This window comes from Manis javanica, chromosome 2 (genome assembly GCF_040802235.1).
Source record: "Manis javanica isolate MJ-LG chromosome 2, MJ_LKY, whole genome shotgun sequence".
NCBI lineage: Eukaryota > Metazoa > Chordata > Mammalia > Pholidota > Manidae > Manis > Manis javanica.
The window spans coordinates 114,431,997-114,454,802 of record NC_133157.1 but is presented as its reverse complement, the minus strand read 5'-3'; the positions used below and the strand labels follow the sequence as shown (position 1 = coordinate 114,454,802).

Genomic DNA, 22,806 nt, shown 5'->3' with positions numbered 1-22,806 from the left:
CTTTCCGGCTGCCCTGCATTGGGCGCCATTTTCTGAGCACGGCTGCCAACAAGGACCTCCAGTACTATGTTGAATAACAGTGGGGATAGTGGGCATCCCTGTCTTGTTCCCGATCTCAGTGAAAAGGTTTGAGCTTCTCGCTGTTCAGTATGATGTTAGCTGTGGGTTTATCATATATGGCCTTTATTATGTTGAGGTACTTGCCCTCTATACCCATTTTGCTGAGAGTTTTTATCATTAATGGATGTTAAATTTAGTTGAATGCTTTTTCAGCATCTATGGAGATGATCATGTGGTTTTTGTCCTTTTTGTTCATGTGGTGGATTTTCAAATGTTGTACCACCCTTGCATACCTGGGATGAATCCCGCTTGGTTGTGCTGTATGATCCTTTTGATATATTTTTGAATTTGGTTTGCTAATATTTTATTGAGTATTTTTGCATCTACGTTCATCAGGGATATTGGTCTGTAATTTTCTTTTTGGTCTGTAATTTCCTTTGCCTGGTTTTGGTATTAGGGTGATGTTGGCTTCATAGAAGGAGTTTGGGAGTATTCCCTCCTCTTCTCTTTTTTTGGAAAACTTTAAGGAGAATGGGTATTATGTCTTCTCTTTATGTCTGATAAAATTCTGAGGTAAATCCATCTGGTCCAGGGGTTTTTTTCTTGGGTAGTTTTTTGATTACTGCTTCAATTTCTTTGCTCGTAATTGATTTGTTCAACTTTTGTGTTTCTTCCTTGGCCTGTTTCTCTCAGTGCCTCCGTGTCCTAACTTATTTTCTGTCTGGTGGATCTATCCTTTGGAGTGAGTGGCCTGTTGAAGTGTCCTAAAATGAATGCATTGCATTCTGTTTCCTCCTTTAGTTCTGTTAGTATTTGTTTCACACATGCTGGTTATCCTGTGTTGGGAGCATATATATTTATAATAGTTATATCCTCCTGTTGGACTGACCCCTTTATCATTATGTAATGTCCTTCTTTATCTCCTGTTACTTTCTTTGTTTTGAAGTCTATTTTGTCTCGTACTAGTACTGCAACACCTGCTTTTTTTCTCCCTGTTGTTTGCATGAAATGTCTTTTTCCATCCCTTGACTTTTAGTCTGTGCATGTCTTTGGGTTTGAGGTGGTTCTCTTGTAAGCAGCAGCATATAGATGGGTTTTGCTTTTTCATCCATTCTATTACTCTGTGTCTTTTGATTGGTGCATTCAGTCCATTTACATTCAGCGTGACTATTGAAAGAGTTGTACTTATTGCCATTGCAGGCTTTAGATTCGTGGTTACCTAAGGTTCAAGGTTATCTTCTTTAGTATCTTACTGTCTAACTTAACTCGCTTATTGAGCTGTTATAAACACTGTCTGGTGATTCATTATTTCTCTCCCTTCTTATTCCTCCTCCTCCATTCTTTATATGTTGGTTGTTTTATTCCATGCTCTTTTGTGTTTCCTTTAACTGCTTTTATGGGTAGTTTATTTTATTTTTTGCCTTTGGTTAGTATTTGGTTGGTCTGCTTTCTTTGCTCTGATTTTACTTTCTCTGGTGACATCTATTTAGCCTTAGGAGTGCTTCCATCTAGAGCAGTCCCTTTAAAATATCCCGTAGAGGTGGTTTGTGGAAGGCAAATACCCTCAACTTTTGCTTGTCTGGGAATTGTTGAATCCCTCCTTTATATTTAAATGATAGTCGTGCTGGATACAGTATTCTTGGTTCAAGGCCCTTCTGTTTCATTGCATTAAATATATCACGCCATTCTCTTCTGGCCTGTAAGGTTTCTGTTAAGAAGTCTGTTGATAGTCTGATGGGTTTTCCTTTGGAGGTGCCCTTTTTTCTCACTCTGGCTGCCTTTAGTACTCTGTCCTTGTCTTTGATCTTTGCCATTTTAATTATTATATATCTTGGTGTTGTCCTCCTTAAATCCCTTGTGTTGGGAGATCTGTGGTCTTCCATGGTCTGAGAGACTATTTCCTCCCCTAGTTTGGGGAAGTTTTCAGCTATTATTTCTTCAAAGACACTTTCTATCCTTTCTTCTCTTCTTCTTCTGCTACTCCTATAATGCGAATATTGTTCCATTTGGGTTGGTCACTCAGTTCTCTTAATATTCTTTCATTCCTGGTGATCCTTTTATCTCTCTCTGCCTCAGCTTCTCTGTATTCCTGTTTCTCTGATTTCTGTTCCATTACCGGTTTCTTGCACCTCATCCAGTCTGCTCTTAGGTCTTTCCAGAGATTGTTTTATTTCTGTATTCTCCCTCCTGACTTCATCCCTTAGCTCTTACATACTTCTCTGCAGGTCCATCAGCCTGGTTATGACCTTTGTTTTGAATTCTTTTTCGGGAAGATTGGTTGAATCTATCTCCCCAGGCCCTTTTGGCGGTTGTCTGGGTAATTCTGGACTAGACCAAATTCTTCTGCCTTTTCATAGCGATAGAGGTAGTTGTAGGCAGGTAGCGAAAGTGTCAACTGGGAAAACAAAGTCCCTTCCTGGTTGCTGGTCACCTTGCCCTTCTCTGCTGCCTGTGTCGGTTACCTGGTAGGGACTATTGGATCATCTTTTCCAGTAAGACCTAAACCGCAAGAAATGGTCTCCAATGTCTGCAGAGGAGATTTTGATTAGATGTGAAGAATTTCACAATAGCACAACTTTTGCAATGTCTGCAGAGGAGACCCAATTGGAGAGAAGGTAGCCCAAACAGTGCCCCTCTCCGTGGGCTGGCCCCATAAGTGCCCCAGCTTATGTGTGAAAACTCTGATAGCTCTCCCAGGGACACCTGCAGCATGCCTGAGAACCAGGCTGTCCCAGTAAAATCCCCTGGCCAAGGTCCTCTGCCTCATTTTATGAGTAGAATTTTGGTTCTTGAATCCAGACTCTTGCAGCCTTATGCAAGTCCCAGATATAGCACAGTCATAACTTACAAACTAAAAGTACTCCCTAAGGAGAGCCCCCAGTTTGGAGCAAGACTGTATCTGTATCCCAAAACCTGTGGGGAAATGTTCATCTGTTCCCAAACAGAGGTTTCCACTAACAGGGAACAAAGCAGGCAAAGAGGTTTTGCAACAAGCAAGCCCTCAGTTTCAAAGCTGTGGGGCATCTAGGACTCCATAGAGCTAACGCAGACTTCTTTAACCCAGAACGCAGGATAGCCCAGAGGCAAAGAAAGGGCATGTGGCATCTGACCCCATCCACAACCTCTCCTCTCACCAGCAGCCTGCTGGAAGGGAGGGTGCTACTGGGAAGAGAGGACAGCTCCCTCCTGTGGAATTAAGCTTTATTGTGATCAGGGCTCTTTTACAGCAAAAACAAAGCCATAGTGATGGCTTCTGGAAAATGAACAGCCAAGTATTTCTTTCAATGTGTATTTCATTCATCCATCCATTTACAGTTATTTGTTGAAAGTCTATGTGCCTGATACTGTGCTGTTTTCTAGAGATTGAGAAACTCCTGCCCTCGGGCAGCGAGGTGAGCAAGCCACACCCACAGGTGCGCTGCAGATGCCTCAGACCTCAGACCTCCCTGGTACTGGTGGTGCCATCCAAGTGAGAAAGAGGGGCGTGGCCAGTAGGTAGCCTAGCAACAGGCCAGTAACATCATGAGGTGGTTAACATTCCGTGAGAATACTGGCCATAAGAACCCCAACTGCCCCACACAGCGAACTTGCCAGGGGCTGAAAGCCTTTGGCAAGACAAGTGGTGAAGTTCACAGTGTTCATTGACTACTAAGGAGAAAGAAAGGCTGCCCTTATGGGTGCGGTGCTTCAGCGGGCTGCGCCTCAGAGGGGGCAGACAGTGGATTGTCTAAGGGAAGCACAGGAGGAGGCACGAGAAGGCGAGATGTCGAGAATTAAGGTGAAGGTAAGAGCTGCTGAAGACTGAGCTAGCATTGCTGTGAGGCACGGTAGAAAAGCTAAAGGTTGTGGCAGCGGAGGCACTCAGGGGAGGGGAGAGAAAGATGCCATCAGCCCCCGAAATGGAGGAGCTGGGGAAGGATGAAGGGGTGGTGCCAGAGGCACTGACGCCTCCTGTATTGAAAGCACGCCCAGTGGCTGTAAAGGAAATAAAAGACCCAGCAGCTGAAAGTTCCCCTAGGTGAGGAGTAGCCCCCTCCCCAGGTCGTGGGGCACTCTATGGACCACCCCTATACTCAGGCTGAGCTGGTGGATTTGGGCTCCCAGTTTAGGCAGAAGCCCTCAGAGTCAATATCAGCTTGGCTCCTGTGTCTCTGGTACTTAGTTACAGCCTTTAAGACCAAAGAGGCAGAGGTCAAAGCCAGAGCCACAAGTCCCACCTGTGTGTTTGCAAGACTTCCTGCTGTAGAGCGAGCCAGTGTCACTCGAGCCCACACAGGAAGACGATTGGGGAACACGGTTTGACTGAGGGGAAGGTCGAGGTATCTTCCATGAGAGACCAGGGGGGAACAGTAGGCCACATGTTGAAAAAGCTATCCATTGGTCCCCAGTGAACATACAAGGTATTCTAGCTCTGGTGGACACAGGGGCTGAATGTTCACTGATTTATGGTAACCGTGAGCAGTTTCCCCAGGGCCCTCAGTATCATAGTTGGATATGGTAGTAAGGCTATCAAGAGTGAATCAAGCGCAAATCCCTTTGGGAATTTGGGAATAGGGTGTCTACTCCCAAAAGAGTATATTGGGTATATATCTCCTATCCCTGAGTATATTTTGGGGATTGATATCCTGCAGGATCTATGGTTGCAGACAACTGCAGGTGAGTTCAGACTGAGAGTACGTGTGGTGAAGGCAGTTCTGAGGAGACATGGTATGCGCCTGCCTATAGCTTTGCATGTGCCTTGGCGGGTGACCAATACCAAACAATACAAACTGCCTGGAGGATGTAAAGAGATTGGAGAAAGTATCCAGGTGCTGGAAAACGTGGGTATTATAAAGCCCACCCGTAGTCCTTTAAATTCCCCAGTGTTGCCAGTAAAAAAGCCAGATGGCTCCTGGCATGTGACTATGGATTTTAGAGAAATGAATAAAGTCATACCCCCATGCATGCTGCTGTCCCCTCTATTGCCTGATGGATACCCTCAGCCACGAACTAGGCACCTACCATTATGTGCTGGATCTTGCTAATGCCTTCTTTTCCATTGACATTGAGCCAGAAACTCAGGAACAAATTGCCTTCACGTGGAAAGGATGGCAATGAACTTTCTCCGTCCTTCCACAGGGATACCTCCAGAGCCCCACCATCTGTCATGGACTTGTCTCCCAGGACGTGACTACATGGGAGAAACCGCCACTGGTGCAGATGTATCATTATGTTGATGATGTCATGTTCACATCTGATTCTCTTTCAGATCTATAAAGTGTAGCACCTAGACTGCTACAATATCTACAGGAGAAAGGGTGGGCTGTGAACCAGTACGAAGGTTCAGGGACCTGGTTTGTCTGTCAAATTGTTCGTGGTTGTCTGGTTGGGTAAGACCAAAGCTATACCAGAAGCAGTTATAGATAAAGTCCAGGCCTTTCCTACCCCTACAACTGTAGCATTGCTACAGGAGTTTCTGGGTCTTCTAGGCTACTGGAGAGAGTTTATCTCACACTTGGTACAAATTCTGAAGCCCTCATACCGGTTGGTATGAAAAGGCGTCAGGTGGGAGTGGGGTGAAACTTGTACACATCTGCCTTCACTACAGCCAAACAGGCAGTGAAGGCCGTTGAGGCCTTGAGTGTGATAGACCAATTAAGGCCCTGTGAGCTGCATGTACATGTGACTGAAGACGGTTATAGCTGGGGTCTCTGGCGGCGGCTTGAACGAACTTGCCACTGTATTAGATTCTGGTCACAACTTTGGAAATGGGCAGAGGTATGATATACTTTGATAGAATAACAACTGAATGCCATGTATCACTCCTTGCTGGCTACAGAACCCATCACTGGAATGGCCCCGATAAGGGAAATACCCACCAATCCCATCTTGGGATCGGTACGAGAGTGGATGCAAAAGCCAAGGAGTGGTGTGGCACAAATGCCCACAATGGCCAAGTGGGGTTCTTACCCTCAGCAGCATAGTGCCCTCTCCAGTAACCCCTTGAGTGAAGAACTCCAGTGCTTATTGGGCTGGTGACATATACTTGTGAAAAGCAGGAATAATTTTCTTTTGAACCATTAGTAGCAGAAAGACCCTATCGGGAGGGAAGAGCCCCTGTACCTGAGGATGCATGGTACACAGATGGCCCCAGCCATGGGCAGTCCTCAAAATGGAGGGCCATAGCTTTCCATCCTAAGACTGAGACAATATGGATGGAATATGGTGGGGGGAAGTGCAGCCAATGGGCAGGGTAGCAGGCTGTGTGGCTTGTGATCAGCCAGGAGCCCTCCCCTATAGTTGTCTGCACTAACAGCTGGTGTCTCTCTATCGGGGCTTGACCCTGTGGCTACCAGCCTAGTACAATGCCAAGTGGCTGGTTGGACACCTACCCCTTTGGGGACAGGAATGGTGGCAAGACTTATGAGCCTGTGGTCAGAGTAAAATAATTACAGTATACCATGTGACAGGTCATTTGTCAGTGGCTCCCCAGGAAATGATGAGGCAGATAAATTGGCCCAGATACATTGGTTAGAAGGAAAGCCTCTCTCTGATGTAGCCCAGTGGTTACATCAATGTTTGTTGCATGCGGGGTTAAAGACAATGTGGGCTGTAGCCTGTCAGTGGGGCTTGTCTTTGACCTTTGAAGAAGTTAGTAGAGCCCAGCAGGAGTGTGCCGTATTCTCCAAAGGGACTTACACCAAGTTCCACATCAATATTGGACAATAACTAAGGGGGCTATACCCCTCGTCAAGTGGCAGATAGACTCTGTTGGGCCTCTACCTGTGTCAGAAGGATATCAGTATGCCATGACTTGTGTGGACACAGCTACTGGACTTCTGGTTGCTTTTCCTACCCCTTGTGCACACCAGCAGACAACCAAAAGAGGCCTGGAGTGACTCTCTGCCACCTATTGCTGACCACAGGTAACTGAGCGTAATCAGGACACCCATTTTACTGGACATACACTGCAAGAATGGGTGCCACAGTTGGGAATCAAATGCAGGTTTCGTGTGTCATACAATCCTACCACAGCAGGCATGACAGAGAGGCACAGTGGCTTGTCAAAATCTGGACTAAAGTCAGTTACTAATAGTCTGTGGGGTCAGTCCGTCTGTTGGTGGACCATGCTATGGCGTTTGAACGAGAGACCCCAAAACGGAGCCCTGAGCCCCGTAGACATGCTAACACATATGGCTGCCTCCCCTATACCACTGCAAGGACAAACCAAGGAAGAATCACTGAAGCTGAGGTTCGACCACAGGAATAAAATCTTGCTGCCAGCACCAACTGCACTGAACCCTGGAGACTCCATTGAGTGGACATGGCCTTGGACCTTTCGACACCTGGACCAACGATGGCTGGCTCTCCTGGTACCTTGGAAACAAGGCCTAGAAGCTGGCCTCCTATCTGTATTACTGGAATAACCTCAGAGTGGCCTCCAAAGGTCACAGTAGTATATCCTGAATGGCCAGAAGGGAGGAGAATCCTACCGGGCAGTTTTGTTTTATCATTATGGCCTGTGCATGCACCTCCAGTAGCACTATGTAACCCCCATAGGGAAAGGAGTAAAAGTATGGTATACTAGACCTGGATGGGACCCCCTTCCTGCTACATTCCTGTCTTAGGACTACTCTCTTGCATGCATCCTACCTGATGGACAAGATTTACCTATGTTGTTGTCATTTAAACATGTTGTCATGTGTCTTATCACCCCTAAGGTCTTTGTGGATTGGGAACTTCCTCTGGCCTGAGAATTATTATAATTTTTGTTATTAGGAACCTCCTCTGGCTGAGGATTACTATAATTTTTGTTATCTGTATCAAAATCTTGTTGTATGTTAATTTTTGTTATTATCTCTAAGTTGTTTTTCTCTGTTGCTGTTGTGGAATCTGGTGACAGTGCTCCAGGTTTCTCGCACAGGGACCACTGTGGAAGATTGAGAGCTTGTAGATTGTAAGGCGAGAATCATGGTGTGGTGGAGTGTGGGGGAGTTGGGGTTCCTATGGCCAGGATCCTCACTGAACTTAAACCACCTGATTATGTAATTAGCCTGCTGCTTGTCTGCCACTTCCAGGCCTTCAGGCAATGAGCTATTATTGCATCATATAGAGAGCTCGGCCCAGTAATCTGGGCAGAGGCAGAAATGCTAGTGGTTGGCCCACCTCCGCGATAACAAGCCAGGTAATAAACACTTTCATCCCAAAGAATCGTTCTATTGTCATTTCTTTGGTCACACTGCATCCATAGCGAACTCGCTGGGGTCTGAAACCATTGGCCAGACAGACCCTCACCTCATATCTTAGAGGTTTGATAGACCTTCTTTACTTCCAAGATAACAAGATACTCCAGGACCACCTACACTTTTTTTTCTGCTCCACACCTGAAACCAGTTATTTCTAAAAGCCCTGGTTTCCTTAGGAAATGGTAGAGGCTAAAATCTGGGCATTTTTATGTACACTCCTTGGATTGATCATTGTTTCTCATCCTCTTTTATGAGCAGAGCTAGGAAATATATGTAATTTTTTAAGGTATAATAAATCATAAATTTATACTCTTTCCAATTCAAGGCTAAGGGTTTTCACATGATCTTGTCAGTCTTATTATCTAGATCTCTTTGAACTGCACTAAAAATCTGGGTTCCTGGAGATACTGACTTAATTATTCACTTGATTTCCCCATGGGTCAAAGACAGCAGTCTACATTTCTATAAATTACTGCTGTTACAGTTACTGAAAACATTCTATGGGTTACTTGTCATTTTCTTTTGCTTTTTTACATATAGGTTATAGTAAGGATGTACAAATTACCATGTTTTCAAATTACTGAACTAATTCTTTTCTGTGTGTAATTATGACAACTCAATTATTTCTTTTATGCTATAGAGACATTATTCTACTCCACACTTTCTGTTTCTTATCATAGTTTTCAACGGGATGCATGATTTTTTCTGTTACTTTTTAAGTGCAGTAAGTTTTCCTGTAATTTTAGGTCAGAGGAGTGGGTCAAATAGCCTGTTTTTCAGCTTTGTAACTGGAGTTCTCTCTTCTATTGTTTTCACAAAGTGATTTCTAAAAATACAACCCTCAGGCTATCTGAGAGCTTTCCTTTTTTTTGACCCACCTCTCTTTTATCTGAACTTTTTCTTGTCTTTGTTTCTCTTATTGTGTTCTGCTCAATTTGGATCCTACTCCTTAAAGTTTTTCTCAGAGCAATGTTAGTTTTGAGAGCTTATAGGGCTCAGACTGCTTCAGCACCAATAGACTTTGTTCTTACTCTCAGCCTGAGAATTCAATCCTTGGAGTCCTTCCCAGGCTAGTCTCCTGTTTTCATGCCACTGAAGGGCCCTATGCTCAGGGACACCAGAGAAGTCCAGTTGTCTTCTCTCTGCATCTTTGGGCACAAATGCTGACACCATGCAGGTCTCAGAGCTGTCTGACAAACTAAAGGTTTTGGGGGAAACACTGTCTCTTCATTTTGTTGTAGTTTGGCTTTTCTGTTTTGTTATGTGTTTTTTTTTTCTTTGAAGAGTGAAGACCTGTTAAATATTTAATTTACGTAGTAATGAGTGAGCCAGCAGAATGATGAAGCTGGTCAGAGTGCTGTGGAAACACTGAAGTATTCTAGTCACTGAAGAGTGATGGAATAAGATTGCTACATTAAGTGCTAAGCAGAATAATGACCTCTGCATCTCTACCTGCAAAGTATTTGCAGTGCTATCAGTTTTCTACAGTTAACATCTTACAGATGTAACCCTTATGGTTGTAAAAAAAAAAAATCCTAATCAATAAGAAACAGTGAATCAAATAAAAGGTACATGGCCCTAGAAAATGAGGTAATCCATTGCAAAGCATTCTGGCATCCTTTTTGTCTGATTTCAGGTTCTGGATATTTCTAATTGTTTCCTTAACTTTATCACCTTTCTCACATATGCTCTTTCATAGCTAATTTTAGAACACACAGTTTTTTTTGTGAACATGTTTTTCTATTATGCTTTATTTTTCTTTGTAGGTATGTTATTTTTTTCCCTATACCTTTCTTCTTATGAAAACCTTGTAGATTTCACTGTTCTTTTTTTCTTTTGCTCATTATTTTGTAAAATTAGTTTTAGAAAGGAGGACTGACTTGATATATAAATCTTAGGACAGTTGTTATATTATATTATATTATAAACTAATATCAAAAGACTCAAATTGCTAAAATCAGAAATGCAAATGGACATATTAATACTAATTTACAGAAATAAAAAGTATTAGTACTGTGAACAGTTTTATACTAGCAGATTAGATAATTTAGCTGGAGTGAACAAATTCCTAGAAATGCACAACCTGCCAAAACTGAATCATGGAGAAAATCTGAATGTACCTAGAACTAGTAAAGGGATTGGATACATAATCAAAACCATTCGCAAAACAACAAAAAGACCTTAAGCAGATGGTTTCACTGGTGAAGTCTACCAAATACTTAAAGAAGAATTAACACCACTCCTCAAATTCTCCCAAAAACTTGTAGAGGAAGAGCATTTCTTAACTCATTCTATGAGGCCAACATTACCCAGACACCAAAGCCAGACAAAGATACTACAAGAAAAGAAAACTATAAGCCAATATCTCTTCTGAGCATATGTACAAAAGTTTTCAACAAAATACTGGTAAAATAGTTGCAGCAACATATTAAGCAGGATTATATACAGTGACCAAGTAAGGTTTATTCCTGGCATGCAAAGATGGCTCAACAAATGAAATCCAGTCAATGTAATAACACCACATTAACAGAATTAAGGAAGGGACGGTGAAAATGGTTATTTCAATTGATGCCGAAAAAGCAATAAACAAAAATCAAAATATCCTTTCATGATTAAAAATATCTAACAAACTTGGAACAGAGAGAAAATTCCTCATGGATAAACAAGAGGTGGTATATACATACATCGGAATATTATTCAGCCTTAAAAAGGAATAAGATTCTGATACAAGTAACAACATGGATGAACCTTGAAAACATTACACTAAGTGCAGTAAGCCGGACACAAAAGGAAAAACATGATTCATCTTATATGAAGTTCTTAGAATAGTCAAATCCATAGAGACAGAAAGTAGAATGGTGGTTACAAGGGAGTGAGTGGTGGTAAGGGAAGATGGGGAGCAGTGGGTACAGAGTTTCAGTTTTGATAAGATGTCAAAAATTCTGGAGAAGAGTAGTGGATATACTTGGATGACAGTGTGCACATACTTAATACCTCTGATCCCTACAGTATTGTATCCTTTAAAATGGTCACTTATGTGTTACATGTGTTTCCTCACAATTTTATTTTTATTTTGGTATCATTAATCTATAATTAGATGAAGAACATTACGTTTTCTAGGCTCCTCCCTTCACCAAGTTGCCCCGACATACCCCTTCACAGTCACTGTCCATTCGTGTAGCAAGATTCTGTAAAATCACTACTTGTCTTTGTGTTGTAGAGCCCGCCACGTACCCATGCCACATTATACATGCTAACTATAAGGTCCCCTTACTTTTCTCCACCCTTATCCCTCCCTTCCCACCCATCCTTCCCAGTCCCTTTCCCTTTTGTAACTGTTAGTCCATTCGTGGGTTCTGTGATTCTGCTGCTATTTTGTTCCTTCAGTTTTTCTTTGATCTTATACTCCACATATGAGTGAAATCATTTGGTACTTGCCTTTCCCCACCTGGCTTATTTCACTGAGCATAATACCCTCTAGTTCCATCCATGTTGTTGCAAATGGTAGGATTTGTTTTCTTCTTATGGCTGAGTAGTATTCCATTGTGTATATGTACCACCTCTTCTTTATCCATTCATGTACTGATGGACACTTAGGTTGCTTCCATTTCTTGGCTATTGTAAATAGTGCTGCGATAAACATAGGGGTGCATCTTTTTCAAACTAGGCTGCTGTATTCTTGGGTAAATTCCTAGAAGTGGAATTCCTGGGTCAAATGGTATTTCTATTTTGAGCTTTTTGAGGAACCTCCATACTGCTTTCCACAATGGTTGAACTAACTTACATTCCCACCAGCAGTGTAGGAGGGTTCCCCTTTCTCCACAACCTGGCCAACATGTGTTGTTGTTTATCTTTTGGATGATGGCGATCCTTACTGGTGTGAGCTGATACCTTATTGTGGTTTCAGTTTGCATTTCTCTGATGACTAGCGATGTGGAGCATCTTTTCATATCTGTTGGCCATCTGAATTTCTTCTTTGGAGAACTGTCTGTTCAGCTCCTCTGCCCATTTTTTAATTGGATTACTTGCTTTTTGTTTGTTGAGGCGTGTGAGCTTTTTATATATTTTGGATGTCAACCCTTCTCCATGATTCAGTTTTGGCAGGTTGTGCATTTCTAGGTTAACACCACTCCTCAAATTCTCCCAAAAACTTGTAGAGGAAGAGCATTCTCCCATACTGTAGGACACCTTTTTGTTCTATTGATATATACATATACTTTAATTTTTTCTACTTTTTACAGTAGAATCCAAAGTAGCTTTTGTACAGTTACTGAAACTTGCATTCAAGTACAGATCTCTCATAATGTCTTTGCTTGTTCTCTCTGTGATGCATTTCTCCCCTTCTGGTAGGCCTACCATGACCCCATGTTAAAGTTGTCTATCATGTCAGAAGAGGAACTCACACATATATTTGGTGACGTGGATGCTTACATACCTTTGCATGAAGGTGAGATATGCTACTTAATTTTCTTTAGAATCTTGAACAGCAGGAATAAAAGGAAGTTTAAATCTAAACTTCTAATTTAGTGCTGCATTATTTCTAAAATAAACCTCTTCTTGGTATTTCTGCTTTCTTATGCTTCAGATTTGTTGGCAAGAATAGGAGAAGCAACCAAGCCTGATGGGATGATGGAGCAGATTGGTCACATTCTTGTGAACTGGGTATGTAGTATTTTACTCCAGATAGTTTTTCACAAGTACATGCCACACTTGTCATTGTAGTGAATATCAGAACCACTGGATCCAGGAACTGGATTATAAAAACTGATAAACAACACATTAGAATTGAACAAATTTTTGTAGCTATGAGAACTTACAGTCTCTGTTTAGAAATCTACTTGATGAATGATACAGTTTTCTTTTAGAAATGTGTTCCTCCTTGCACAGAGTTTTCTTTTTTCACATTATATGCTGTTAATTTTCTGTTTCATTCTTTCAGTTAATATTTGAGTGCCTGCCAGATGCTTGGCACTATTGTGGGAGGGATCACTGGGAATTGAGAGATAAAAGGCAGTCTCTCCATGACTAATCTAGTGAGGGATAGTCAAGTAAAGAAACAGTCTGAAGGTTGGTGATGAAAGTGATACAGGAAGACTATGGTGTCCTGGGACTAGAGAAGACTAGCATCTAATTAGTTTGGGAAAGTAAAAGTCTTGAGTGTTTGGTTGAATTTAGCTACATTAGGGAAATTAGAAAAGGGTGTTTGGTGTTGGCCCAGAATACTCTACTCCCCCTAATATCACCTGCAGGACAGTGCTCACAGCTTGTCGGAGCTTTCCAGAACAGCTGTGAGCTTTATGTTTCTTGTTCACAAGCTTACTAATGGACTGACCATAGCAGGAACTTACCGTACTTTGTTTTCTCGTGTCACTCTTCAGTTGCCAGGCTTGAATGCCTACGAAGGCTACTGTAGTCACCAGCTGGCAGCCAAAGCTCTTCTTGACCAAAAGAAACAGGATCCAGGAGTCCAGGACTTTCTCCAGCGATGTCTTGAGTCTCCCTTCAGCAGAAAACTAGATCTGTGGAGCTTCCTTGATAATCCCCGAAGTCGCCTAGTCAAATACCCTTTACTGTTAAAAGAAATTCTTAGACATACTCCAGAGGACCACCCTGATGTTCAGCTTTTGCAGGAAGCTGTAAGTAGTACAACTAATGATTCTTGTGTTTTCCAAATTTATACTTTAGCTTGTCTTAGAAAGTTATGCAATGCTACTCCCAATTATGCATAGTGACTCAGCATCGGGTGGTGTTTGGTGGATGTTTTAAGCACCCCATATGCTCGTGCACCACACACTGAGTAATAAAGAGGCAGGACACAATCTGTATTTATATTCTAATCAAAAGACTGGATTCTGGTCTTACCACTTCCACTAGCTAACTGGAGAACTTTGGGCAAATTACCTATTTAGGCTGAAACTGTTTCTTCATCTGTAAAAGGAAGGGACTGACTGAATTAACTAATTTCAAGAGTCCCTTCAAGCTTTAAAATTCTATCATTTTGATGTGGTGTTTTAGCCCTGTAGGGACACTGACTACATTACTCTGAAAAGACTCCATCAGTTTTTTGATAATTTTTAGATATTGATAATACAAGGAGTTCTCTCTGAAATCAACTTGAAGAAAGGAGAGTCAGAATGTCAGTATTACATCGACAAACTGGAGTATCTGAATGAAAGGCAGAAGGATCCTCGAATTGAAGCGAGCAAAGTATTGCTTTGCCACGGGGAGCTGAAGAATAAAAATGGACGTGTAAGTGTATCTTAGAACTAATAGGAAATGAGCCATTGCTTCCCTTTCCAACCCAGTTTGTTTCCAAATAGATTATGAAGCAGGTTGTAAAATGGACTCATCAAATAGTGAAAGGTTACTGGTTTTTGTTCTTTGTTACCAGTTTTTATACCAGTTTTCATAATGCACACATTTGGTTTCTGTCTTTACAGAATAACTTAAACGTCTCTGGAGAATCAATAGTATTTTATTTTTTAGTTTTGGAGCATAAATCAATTAGGCTAGCAGTTTTTCTGAATAAATTATTAGGTCCATGTTTCATAAAAAAGTAACATATCCTTCAGAAGATTTTTCTGAAGAGTTGATAGTGATGGAAGTAGTTTTAGCATTACTAACCAGATTTCTGCAGCAGACTAACTGGAAGCAAACTTACTTTTGGAATTTTAATAGAAAAATTACCTCCCAGAGCTGAGTATAAGCATGAGTGGTGTTTTTTGTTTCATTATTTGCTTTTCAGAAGCACGATTAATAAGTTGAGGTTCTTTTGTGAAAAAGATGAAATCTGATGTCTCTGATTTATATTGTGAGTCCCAGCTGTTCTTTAAAGACTGAAATTTGTGTGGGGCAAAGTAGAACCATTAACATTTATACCAGCTTGCATTCTTTAAATCCTTACTTTGTTAGAAAACTTTGGTATACAATCCTGGTCTTTCCAGGCATGTTCCTACTAATAGGTCTTTGTGGGGTGCAGTGATTACTCAGCTGCTACCTCATCTACTGTTATATGCCAATAAAAAGTTTTTATAGTCTGAGATTAGACAGGCTATCTAAGCAGAATATGCATAGCCTTAGAATCCTCTTTCTGAGGTCATCTATAAGGGGAATCTCAAATAAATGTGATGAAATTAGTCATGTCTAAATTCCAATCACTTAAAATCACAGGGTTCCACATGTAGGAAGTATTTGTTTTTCATTTCTGCAGAAATTTTACGTTTTCCTGTTTCAAGACATCTTGGTTTTGACTCGTCCTGTTACACGAAATGAGCGTCACTCTTATGAAGTTTACCGACGACCAATCCCCGTCCAAGAGCTGGTCTTGGAAAACCTGCAGGATGGAGATGTGAGAGTGGGTGGGTCCTTTCAAGGGGCTTTTGGCAGCTCACATAAAGGTAAAAATACAAATTGTAAAATTGTTTCAATTAACAAACTCAGAACCTAAGTGAATTTAGTTTTAATCTTTAAAATTTCTGTCTCAGATTAATATATAAGATACATTTAAATAGTCACAGAATGCAACCCCCCACACCAAAATCTGATTTAAAAAATGAGAACCTGAATAGAAATTTTCTGAAGATGTACAGATGGCCAACAGACACATGAAAAGATGCTCTGCATCACTAATCATCAGGGATGTGCAAGTCAGAACCGCAATGAGGTATCACTTTACACTAGTAAGAGTGACTAGTATTAAAAAGCAAACAAATAACAAGTATGGGCAAGATTGTGGTGCACTGCTGGTGAGAGTGTAAATTGGTGCAGCCTCTGTGGAAACAGCGTGGAGGCTCCTCAAGCAGTTACAGAGAGGTATACCATATTATCCAGTAACTCCACCTCTGAATACTTACCTGAAGAAAAAAGAAACACTAATTCAAACAGATATGTGTACCTCTATGGTAACTGCAGCACTATTTACAATAGCCAAGATATGTGTCCATCAATGGATGAATGAATGAGGAAGATGTGGATACATGTGCAGTAACTCAGCCATAGAAAAGAATTAAATGTTGCCATTTCTGACAGCATGGATGGACCCAGACGATATTGTACTAAGTGAAAAAAGAGAAAAACAAATACCATATGATTTCACTTCCATCATACAGCGTCTGAAAAACAGACAAAACAGAAATAGGCTCATTCAGACAAAGAATAGGTGGTTGCCATGGTGGTGTGGGGTATTAGGCAAAATAGGTGAAGGGGATAAAGAGGTGCAAACTTCCAGTTACAAATTAGACACAAACTGAAGGTACAGCATAGGGAAAACAAAAAAGAATTCTGTCTCCACACAAAAAATTACAAATGAAAGGATTCCATTGTCCTATAGTGCTGCTGTCATCAAGTTGTGATCTGACACCAGTAGGTGCATCTAATAAATAATGTTCCAAGGCTTTATTTAATGCATCCACCTAACAAGTGTACATGTGTAGAAATTCCAGCACCCATACCAAGATTATATGACCACTTTATCTACACAAACTGTTTTTAAGTCTGATTTCCTTTCTTTTTTCCAATTTTTCTTTTCCTAGCTAAAAATATCTTTAGAGTTGGCTTTCAAGACCCCTCTCCCGGCCAGTCTCACACTCTGCAAGCCAATGATGTGTTCCACAAGCAGCAGTGGATCAACTGTATTCGAGCCGCCATAGCCCCTTTCCAGCAGGCCACCAGTCTAGCCGAGCTGCAGGGTTTCCCCCTAGCTCCATGAAGAGTGCGTGGAGAACAACTCCTCCGCTGGGAATGTCGAAACCCAGAGAAGGGCATCTACAGCATCCAGTGTGACTCAGGTCGAAGTTGATGGGGACGCTTCAGCGTGTCTCCCCTGCGTGCACCACAGACGACATGAAGAGTGTCAGAGCGCACTGAGCACAGCCTGGCTTCCCAAAGCCAAGGGACAAATCTCCATTGGGTGTTGAATAGAAAGAGACTTCAGTATAAAGGAAGTTCTGTGTATTACTGGTGCAGAGCCTGTTTATTTATAAATGTATACAGTTTGGGTTTTCTTGTAATGTGAGCATGGGAGCGTTGCAGGGTTACTTAACACTAGTATTCACATTTTCTGTTTTTGGTTCTTTTTGTTTTTTTTTAATGGCAGCTAAAGATATATATACAGATTACTGTTAAAACTGCAGCCTTCTTTTTTAAGATATATTCTCATAATTTGGAACATGCAAGCCTGGTATTTTTAATCAAATGAAATATTTATGGAATTGGTTTCTTCTTCACTCTAAATTCATTAGGACTTTCCAATACCTACCTGTTGTGATATTTACAATATCTACCAAACCTTAAAATTTTGCAAATACTGGGATTTTGCCAGTGTTTCTTTGATAAACTGTGTGTGCAGAATTTGAAATTTTAACATTGTCTCCTAAAATCTACACACAATACAGGTGTGTAATACATTAGAATTTATACCGAAACATAAGTTCCTTTTGAAACAAAGTATAAAACTTTATACAGATATTCCATTTTATGAACTGGAATACTTTATATTAGTTTTTTTTCTCTACACCTTCCTCATTTTCATTCACTTAACCTGCCAATTATTTAATTTTTTTTTCTTATAATGTAGTTTTTGGTATTTGCTTTATTTATTTATTTTTTACTTTGACACCTTTACAGATTGGTAGCCTTTATTTTTCCACCTTGATAAAAATGTGTACATATGTGCATATATAGATATATATATATGTTTTAAAAATCATAGTAGCTTTATCAGCGGAAACCAAGCCATACTGTTTTTGTGCCAATTAAGAAAACTGCAATTTTTCCAGTGTAGCATTGCAAGGTGGTGAACACACATGAACTGACTCAGTGTATTCTGGACTTCTGAAAAAATACCACCTTAAGGGTTTTGCTGAGAGCTTTAGTGTTGTCTGAAAAGCAAGAGGGGAGTCAGTTGGCTGCTAATACATAAAAAAGAGGGAAAAAAAGAGTAGTTTGGTCTTAAAGTAAAAATATCTGGTTGTGCTAGAACATGCAAGAACATAGTAAAAGCTAAACTTGAGGGTGTAGAGTAAGTTATCGAAGGCTTGGGGAAAGTGAATTTTATTTGTTGGTTTATAATACCTGCAAATAATGAGTTTGAAAAGAAGGTGTGTTGAAAATCTGACCATATTATATCAATTTTTGTGGATTTATTCATGAGGTAAAAAGTAATGAATCTTTTACTCTAAAATATTTCTGTTCAAATGAGATCATAGTCTTTAAATGGAGGACTAAATGCTCTGTGTCACAACAGACTTATAATGTTGATCATTCAAGGAAATGTTGACTATTCTGTGAACTGTATTTGGCCAGCGCAAGTGAAAATGAAGAAAGAATGCAAATAGATCAATCCAAATGACTTCTTTTTATTTATTTATTTATTTATTTGTTCATGTTTATATTTTTGTTATCATTAATCTACAGTTACATGAAGAACACTATGTTTACCAGGCTACCGCTCTCAGCATATCTCCCCCACATACCCCACTACAGTCACTGTCCATCAGCGTAGCAAGTTGCTATATAAACACCACCTGTCTTCTCTGTTGAACAGCCCTCCCTGTACCCCCCACAACACTATACATGCTAATCGTAATGTCCCCTTTCTTTTTCCCCACCCTTATCGTTCCCTTCCCACCCATCATCTGCAGTCCCTTTCCCTTTGGTAACTTAGTTCATTCTTGGGTTCTGTGTTTCTGCTGCTGTTTTGTTCCTTCAGTTTTTGCTTTGTTCTTATACTCCACATATGAGTGAAATCATTTGGTACTTGTCTTTCTCTGCCTGGCTTATTTCACTGAGCATAATACCCTCTAGCTCCATCCATGTTGTTGCAAATGGTAGGATTTGTTTTCTTCTTATGGTTGAATAATATTCCATTGTGTATATGTACCACCTCTTCTTTATCCATTTGTCTACTGGTGGACACTTAGGTTGCTTCCACTCCTTGGCTTTTGTAAATAGTGTTGAGATAAACATAGGGGTGCATATGTCTTTTTGAAACTGGGAAACTGCATTCTTAGGGTAAATTCCTAGGAGTGTAATTCCTGGGTCAAATCGTATTTCTATTTTCAGTTTTTTGAGGAACCTCCATACTGTTTTGCAGAATGGTTGAACTAGTTTACATTCCTACCAGCAGTGTAGGATGTTTCCCCGTTTCTCCGTATTCTCGCCAGCATTTGTTGTTCCTATTCTTCGCTATGTTGGCCATCCTAACTGGTTGAGGTGATATCTCATTGTGGTTTTAATTTGCATTTCCCTGATAATTAGCAGTGTGGAGCGTATTTTCATGTGCCTGTTGGCCATCTGAATTTCTTCTTTGGAGAATTGTGTGTTCATATCCTCAGCCCATTTTTTAATAGACTTATTTGTTTTTTGGGTGTTGAGGTGTATGAGTCCTTCATATATTTTGGATGTTAGCCCCTTGTCATATATGTCATTTATAAATATATTCTTCCATACTGTAGGATGCCATTTTGTTCTGCTGTTAGTGTCCTTTGCTGTACAGAAGCTTTTTAGCATGATGTAGTCCCATTTTTTTCATTTTTTATTTTGTTTCCCTTGTCCAAGGGGATGCCTTCAGATAAAAGTTGCTCTCTAAGAGTTTTATCATTTCATGACTTACATTCAGGTCTTTAATTCATTTTGAGTTAACTTTTGTGTATGAGGTTAAACAATACTCTAGTTTTATTCTCTTGCATATAGCTGTCCAGTTTTGCCAACACCGGCTGTTGAAGAGCTTGTCATTTACCCATTGTATATCCATGGCTCCTTTATCATATATTAATTGAGCATATATGCTTGGGTTTATATCTAGGCTCTCAGGTCTGTTCCATTGGTTTATGGGTCTGTTCTTGTGCCAGTACCAAAGTGTCTTGATTACTGTGGCTCTGTAGTAGAACTTGATGTTAGGGAGCATAATTCCCCCTCCTTTATTCTTCCTTCTCAGGATTGCTTTGGCTACTCGGGATCTTTTGTGGCTGCATATGAATTTTAGAATTATTTGCTCTAGTTTGTTGAAGAATGCTGCTAGTATTTTGATAGCAAGTGCATTGAATCTGTAGATTGCTTTAGGCAGGATGGCCATTTTGACAATACTAATTCTTCCTATTCATGAGCATGGGATGTGTTTCCATTTATTGGTATCTTCTTTAATTTCTCTCATGAGTATCTTGTAGTTTTCAGGGTATAGGTCTTTCACTTCCTTGGTTAGGTTTATTCCTACGTATTTTATTCTTTTTGATACAATTTTGAATGGTATTGTCTTCCTGATTTCTCTTTCTGCTAGTTCATCATTATAGGAATGCAAGAGATTTCTGTATTCATTTTGTATCCCACAACTTTGCTGAATTCGGATATTAGATCTAGTAATTTTGGAGTGGATTCTTTAGGGTTTTTTATGTACAATATCATGTCATCTGCAAACAGGGAAAGTTTAACTTCTTCCTTGCCTGTCTGGATGCCTTTTATTTCTTTGTGTTGCCTGATTGCTGTGGTTAGGACCTCCAGTACTATGTTGAGCAAAAGTGGGGAGAGTGGGGGAAGGTTTTTTACTAAGTGAAATAATTTTGCATTAATTTGAGTTGTGCTAAGTTGTATGTTTTATGGACTATGTCTAATTTATATTGGCATGCAGTTTCTTTTTTTATAATATCTTATGTTTGTGGTTTGTATAGTGATCCTACAGGATGCGACTTTTTCATTCCTGACATTTGTACCTTTTTAAAAAGGAGTTAACCATTGTATTAGTCTTAAACAAACCCATTGTCTTCCTTGACAATTCCTCTATTATGTATGTTTTCTTTTCATTAAAATGTTATCTTTATTATTTCCTTTCTTGTTTCTGTGGGCTGAATTTTCTGTTCTTTGTCTAACTTCTTGAAGTTGACACTTAGTGCATCGATTTTTCAGTCTCTTTTTCTATTGTATGCCTTTAGGGTTACACATTTCATGTAAGTGTGGTTTGAATATATAGCTTTTTGGTCATTGGGTTAATATTGTTTCTATAATTTCCTTTGTGATTTCTTCTTTGGCCCACAGGTACTTAGAAATTTACTTATTAATTTAAAGATTTTCTAGTTAATCAGCTTAATTCCTTTGGAACTGAAGAACATACTCCATTATGATTTTGATTTTTTTGAAATATACTGAGACTTGCTTTATGACTCTGAATATGGCAATTTTGGAAAATGTTCTGTGTGTTTTTGAAGACCATATATATTCTGTAGTCATTAGGTGTAATGTTTTATATGCATATCCATCAAAAAAGGCTTATTTAGTGTTTAGATTGATAGTATCCTTATTGATTTTTTTGACTGCTTGTTTTAACAATGAGAAATGTGTTAAAATTTTTCACTATAATCTATCAAACGATTTGAATATTTATTTTTGTATTTTTTACTGTGTGTTTTGAAGCTACATTACAAGATAGAAGCAAATCTAGAATTGTATCTTCTGGGTGTATGGGCATTTTATTACGCAATATTCTTCTTTAACTGTAATGTTTCTTGTTCTAAAGTCATATTTATCTGATAGCAGTATAACTACCATAGCTTTCTTTTGATTTGTGTTTTCATGGTATATCTTGTTTTGTAGTATTGCTTTTGATCTTTCTGTATTATACCTCAATGCATTTATTTAAGTAGTGTAGTTTTTAAAAAATCCATCCCTTAAATATTTATCTTTTAATTGACATATTCAGTTAATTTACATTGAAGATAATAACTGATGTATTTGGGCCTAAAACTGCTATCTTACCATTTGCTTTTTATTTGTTCCTTCTATTCTATATTCTTTTTAAAATCTCTTTTGTCTTTGGATTGTTTTCTGTATCCCAGATTAAGCTTTATTTCTCTTGTATTGGTTATCCTAGAGATTATAGTATGTATCCTTGTCTTATTAAAGTCTAATGTAAATTAATATTTTCCTCATACTAAATAATTTGGAAGTCTTAGACCAGTGCTACTCAAAGTGTGGTTTTTGGTTCAGTCTGTGGTCTGTGATGGTTATTTTTATCTGTCAACCTTGTTAGGCCATAGTACTTAGATAGTTTGTCTAACACTAGTCTAGATATCACTATAAAGGTATTTTAAAAATGATATTAAGAGCAGATTTCTGTAGGCTACTTATTTAAACCCAGTAGACCTTGATTAGAGCAGGTTATGTTCCACAAAGTGGGCGGCCTTCATCCAATCAGTTGAAGGCCTTGAGGAAGAGGGGTTTCTGCCTCCAGACTGCTTTCAGACTCCTGATGTAGCATGAACTCTTCCCTGGGTCTCGAGCCAGCTGCCCAGCCTGTTGTGCGGATTTTCGACTTGCCAGCTTCCACAATCGTGTGAGCTGATCCCTTAAAGTAAATCTTTCTCTCTTTATATCCATCCTGTTGATTCTGTTTCTCTGGAGAATCCTGACTAATACAAGGCCCTACACCAGAACCTGGGGAGTTCACAAGAATTTCCTTCCTTGGCAGGTCCCAAACTCATTTTTGTCCCCTTGTCTTAAAAGTTTGTTGAAAGTTTTGCTCCATTTCTGTGGC

At 39.9% G+C, this 22,806-nt stretch overlaps 1 pseudogene; it reads left to right on the top strand.

The window, feature by feature from the left end:
- The window catches only part of LOC140845602 (neuroepithelial cell-transforming gene 1 protein-like), a 38,837-nt pseudogene extending 16,645 nt beyond the window's left edge, over positions 1-22,192 (top strand).
- The last annotated feature ends 614 nt before the right edge of the window (positions 22,193-22,806 follow it).